The sequence below is a fragment of the Miscanthus floridulus genome, chromosome 4 (assembly GCF_019320115.1).
Source record: "Miscanthus floridulus cultivar M001 chromosome 4, ASM1932011v1, whole genome shotgun sequence".
Classification (NCBI taxonomy): domain Eukaryota; kingdom Viridiplantae; phylum Streptophyta; class Magnoliopsida; order Poales; family Poaceae; genus Miscanthus; species Miscanthus floridulus.
In genome coordinates, this window is record NC_089583.1 from 34863148 (window position 1) to 34869043 (window position 5896).

At 42.3% G+C, this 5896-nt stretch overlaps 1 long non-coding RNA gene across 1 annotated transcript; it reads right to left on the reverse strand.

Moving 5' to 3' along the window:
- Nucleotides 1-359: 359 nt before the first annotated feature.
- On the reverse strand, nt 360-2166 carry LOC136551295 (uncharacterized). The gene is made up of 3 exons (XR_010782523.1): nt 1130-2166; nt 944-1027; nt 360-641 (listed from the first exon to the last, which is right to left on the reverse strand). It is a non-coding gene; the product is annotated as an uncharacterized lncRNA (long non-coding RNA).
- Nucleotides 2167-5896: the final 3730 nt, after the last annotated feature.

The following is a 5896-nucleotide window of genomic DNA, read 5'->3' on the forward strand; positions in this document are numbered from 1 at the left end:
TTTAAGGAGGATGTCCTGAGCAAGGAAATGTAAAAATTATGAGAATTGCATTTTGACCTTTATTTTCTTTCATTTAAATAGATACATGTCCATCTGGTGATGATAGTGATGTTAACATTAGTATTCCTTATGTCATGATGTTTCTTGATAGCAAATAGAAAACTATGTTCATAGATATCAGAATAATTGTCTTAGTTCTTGTCATAAGAGTAAAACAACATAGAAATAGATTAAAATAGAGTAGAAAAGATATTTTCCATACTTGATAGTTGATACCCAACCAAATACTAGATAGACTTAAAATTTCTGTATGAAGATCAGAGCACAGTTTTAACAAAATAACCATAGGAATATAGGATTATAACCTCATCTTAATTGTCCGGAGATATGAATGAATGTGTACATGGCCTGGCCAACGTCCAGAAAGGAAATGACAGCTATTATCATAGTTACACAGGGGCATTTCATCGAAGAATGGGTGATCAGGAAAGTTACGGCAAGTTGAGTAAAACAAGAGAAGAATGGCTAAAAATGCGCCACAACTCAATCAACAACAAAAAGTCTTGTAATGTGATAAAGCAGCTTCTGGCAACCACGTACGTCCATGTCCATTTCCCTTAGCCATAGCTCCTTCTGGATACCTACACATGCAAAGTGCAATTATTTTTGTGATGCCCAGAATGTAAATACAGAATAGGAAGAATCAGAAGAAGAGGGGGGGAAAGGTGTTCCATCTCTTAGCGGTATGATAGTAAAAGAGAATCAAGGCATCGATATCAAACAAATTATCTATCTGTTATGCCACAAACTTTGTAACTAAATACACGCTTGTCAATATTTAAGGGCAACATTGTTGACTTATTTGATTATATTCTGTCTAATATTGAAATTCTAAGATCAGAATGCAAGTGTAATAGGATGGGGACAAAGGTTTAGACTCAACTGGGTCCAGACATGCCTTATACATAAGCATTCAGCTCTGAGTTTGTCAATGGATGTGTACATGGCCTGGCCAGCATCCAGAAATCTGACAAAAGGTAATAACAGAAATCTGAAATACTAATAAATACTCTATAATTAGGGAGTAATATTTTGAAGAAGAGATCTTGTTTTGTACAGAAGAGTTTACCTTGCAGTCTTTTGTTCGTGCATCCTTGTGGCAACAGCAGTAGTAACCTGTTTTATGTAAGTTGTAGTTCGATAATATAAGATAGATGTTTTGCTTATAATGGATCTCTGCAAAAACAATTGGCCAGGCTCGAATTATTTGTACACGTGGTTAGTGTTTCATATTGTTAAATGAACTCAAAGATTAAAAAGTTTCAAAGTGAAACTTATTTTAATAACATATATAGCTTAAATTACAGAAAGTATTTCTACACATAGTAAGTATATTTGTTTTCTTACTATTCCGAAGGTAGTTGACACTGTAATTACCAAATAGAAATGGATAGTGTTAGCTGGTGACTCGATGATGGCAAATTGGAAATCTAAGCAAATCAAGTAAAAAAATAAATTTGATGCCTTTAGTTATTTCATCGAACAACTGGTATGCATGGACATTCACACATACGAGCGAGATGCTGCGTAGAAAAGTAGTACTGTAGCAGCAGAGAGGGGAGGAGCCGTGAGGAGATAAGGCGTGATCAGTGGGAAGAGTCTCTCTGTCACGGCTGCGGCTGCGAGGAGGGTGTTCCGGAGGTGGCAATGGCCGTGACTGCGAGGAGCCGAGGAGGGCGGCGCTGCTCACCTGCCCCGCGTGTCATGCGCGTGGAAATGAACGCACCTGGAGAAGCCACCTCCGCCTAACCCAAGGCTGGAGCAGGAGCTGTCACTGCTGTCAAGCAAATGAGGAGGAAAGGGGAAGGGGAATGGAAGGGGATGAGCCAATTCAAGAGGCGTAGCCGTGCAGGCCGCCTTTGCGGAGCTCGCGCGTTCCTAACACTGGACGCAAGCGTGTGGGCTATTTGGTCCACGGTTGGGGCTGGGAGCAGAGGAGGCGGCGCTGCAAGGAGAGGAGGCGGAGCACGAGCGAGGGCAGTGGGCGGATGAGGGCGCGAGGTCGATTCGTGTCTCGGCATGCTCGTCACTCGGGGGCGTGGGGAAGCCATGGCTGCCAGTGGCGCTGCAGGTGCCGTCATGCCGGGTGGCCCCCTCGGTCGAGCGGGTTCCAGAATCCAGAGTATGCGCGAGCGCGATGCTCGGGTTCGCTTAATGGGTGACGCACCCGTATGACACGGAATCGGACGGTTCACCTCGCGTTTGCTTCAGATCCAACAGCTATCGGACTACGGACTGTTCGGTTGCTGGTCTTCGTAAAGAAGCACCGCTGGCTGTTTTGTACGAGAGTAAAATACTGTTTCGGCTGAAAATTTACAATCGTTTACGATAAGCCACAGCCAAACGAACAGGCTGTTAATGGGCGACGTGGCACAATCCGGCATCCAGTTTCTGGTGCAGGATTCGTATAGTAGTAGATTTATCAACTTACAAAGGTCAAAGGTACCATATTCCTGATTTTAGAAGGGGCCAAGCTCCTTTGATGTATGGAAGATGAAGTGGAGGATTTTACTGAGGATGCCTAGTTATCCAATGGTTAAACAGAAGATGATTGTGGCAGCTACTATGTGTCTCCATAACTTCATTCGTGAAAATCATGCACTTGATAGGCATTGCTGTAGATGCGATCGGGATCTAGAATATATACCAACAATACCTCAAACATATGTGAGACATCAACCATTCCAAAATTCATCTAATGCATCAACATCTGAAGCTAAACACACCAATATGGACATATTTTGTGATGATCTTGCGAGAGCCATAATGCAATCTAGAGTTTATCTCTGTTCAGAGTAATCATGGAAGCATGGCAAAATGTATTTTGTTCAAGGTTGTACAAGCCAAAACAATGTATTTTGCTCACGGTTATAAATGTTTTATTTCACCTTGTAGTAACTGTCTACCCCATCACAACCACCTCTATGCAGAATCTGAATTTAGGAAACCAGCCAAACGGTTCCAACAAATGATTTTGTTTCTCGGAAAAACGTTTCTCCAGAGAATCTAAATTCTCCATGAACCTGGATCCTACCAAACGGATCTCAGATTTCTATACATTTGATTGTACTTTAAAATTTGTGCTACAACTGTTACTTTAACAAGTTTGTAACTACGTGATCGTATTTATAAAAAATCTGACGGATTTAATTTTCATCTCTATATAGGAATCCTGCATCCAAAAGCCTGGTCATGGATCGGGCCACGTCGCCCGTTAACCTGTGAACCGTAGGATCCGAGGATGACGCAATATCCACCGTTCGATCGGGCTTCATCACGGGTCCTAACCCGTTAGTCCGGAAATACACTGATCAGCATTCAACGGTGGATAGTCATGTTTCAATTATCACTTCTCGATCTTTGCCTTCTCTTTTTTATATTTGGATAGCCAATTTCACAATCTAGAGGCCAATCACCAAGTTGCATGCTGTACTTTTTTCTCGAACATGCTTAACATGTATTTCATTAAGAGGGGCAAGCAAAGTACAAAGAGTTAGCAAGACAGCGAAGCATTCGGGAGGCATCTAAGGCTGCAGCTAACCCAGCACCGGTACAAAATGTTCTATTACAGACAAACGAGTGTAACGACACTACGCGCGTATCAGACAACAAGCGCTAGCAAGCTCGCCAGGTCCACAAAACCTGCCTCAATCCAACGGCCTCCTTCCTCTACGACCTGTTGCATGCTGTACTATGATAGAGGCAAAAACCCGGAACGTGCGAGGTCCGACATATGTGACTATAATCAGCAAGCGGGGCTGCCTTTCGAATTGGGCAATTTAACATGGTAATGTTATTAATACTATTTAGGCCTTGTTTGAATACGCATGTATTCATCTTAATCTACATTGTTAAAATGGATTAGAGTGGAATTAAACTAAGTTACATTCTATTCCACTCCAACACATATAGATTAGAGTAAATACGCATGCATCTAAACAAGACCTTAGGAATAATCAATGGGCTCAGACGCCCTCTTATGCGCTCAAATACTAGCTACGGCTCGGCCTAAAAGGGGTAATGAAGAAAAAATCTGAACTTTCAAATGACCATTCAATTAGGTAGCCTCTTCATCGAAACTACATTTAAGACAATTTATCAACTCATGACTCGACTCCTGACCATCAAAATTTTGATACCCTACAACCTTGTTTGGATTTTTTATTGTCAGCGCTTTGGAAGCTGCAACCTTTTATTGTTAGACCTAAAACATGATCTCTAGGCATAGAACTAGCATGTCTATTTGCTATTGAACAAAACCGTGAGTCCTAGAACATCTGCTAGTGCAATAATAGTAGATAGAACGAGAGAAAGTGAGAGGTGAAGGGTGCAAACCTTCGGCTGCCTTGGATGAAGATGGGCTCGCCATCGCAGTGCTTGGCGATAACCCAGTGGCAGTGTCGAGTCGAAGGGCGGTGGTGCAGTAGCGGTTGCAGGGCAGCCCGGCGACGTAGCAGCCCCTCGATGTAGATGCTGAGGCGGGGAGACGCGGCTGGTGGATTCCCGTCACTGGCTGCGCCCCTCTAGATCGGATTAGGGATTTCGGGGGGAGCTGTAGCTTCATAACACGCTACAAACCAGGTATGAACTTCATAACTTAAGTGATCTATAACTTAAGTGGCCTATAGATGTCGTCAACCACCTTTAAACCAGGTATGAACTTCTTTAGCCAGTTCACATGTCATGTTGCCTCATAATACGCTACAAACTCAGCATACATTATGGACGACGTAGTGACAGTTTGCTTTGAGCTTTTCCATGAAATAGCTCCTCCTGCGAGAGTGAATACATATCTAGATATGAATTTTCTATCATATTTCGCATAATCAGAATCTGAATATCCCACTATATGGAGTGAATCTGATCTTCTATACGTCATCATGAGGCTTTTTGTTCCTTGCAAATAACGCAAGACTTTCTTTACTATTTTCCAGTGTTCTGTTCTAGGATTGCTCTGGAATCTGCCAAGTAACCCGGTAACAAATGCCAAGTCAGGGCGCGTACATACTTGAGCATATTGTAAGCTTCCGACAGCTGAAGCATATGGAACCGTTTTTATTTGATCGATCTCATACTGATTCCTGGGGCATTGAAAATCCCCATATCTATCGCCCTTGACTATAGGAGCAGGTGAGGAACTACATTTGTGCATACTGAATTTCTTTAAGATCTTTTCTATGTATGCCTTTTGTGATAGTCCTAATACCCCTTTACTTTTATTTCGGTGAATCTCGATCCCTAGAACGAACGAAGCTTCACCAAAATCTTTCATATCAAATTTTGAGGACAAAAACTTCTTTGTCTCTAGAAGTAGACTGACATCACTACTAGCAAGTAAGATATCATCCACATACAGGACAAGGAAGATAAACTTCTCGTTCTTAAACTTTGCATAGACACAATTGTCCTCAACATTCTCTTTAAACCCAAAATTCCTTATTGTCTGATCAAACTTCAAGTACCACTGTCTTGAAGCTTGTTTTAATCCATAAATGGATTTCTTTAGGCGACATCCCATTCGTTCTTTTCCTGCCATGACAAAACCTTTTGGTTGTGCCATGTAAACATTTTCCTCCAAGTCCCTGTCGACGAAATATGGTCGGCAGTCTACCTAGGGGTATGCCCAAGGTAGTAGATTATCGATAGACAAGATGCGCAAGCCACAAACAAGATGGTGACGCAAGACAGACATGAGATTTTATCTAGGTTCGGCCGCCAAGAAGGCATAATACCTACGTCCTGCGTCTGATTGTATTGCTGTATGTCAATGAGAGATGTTTTTTAGAGGGGGTCCCTGCCCGCCTTATATAGTCCGGAGGGCAGGGTTACAGATCAG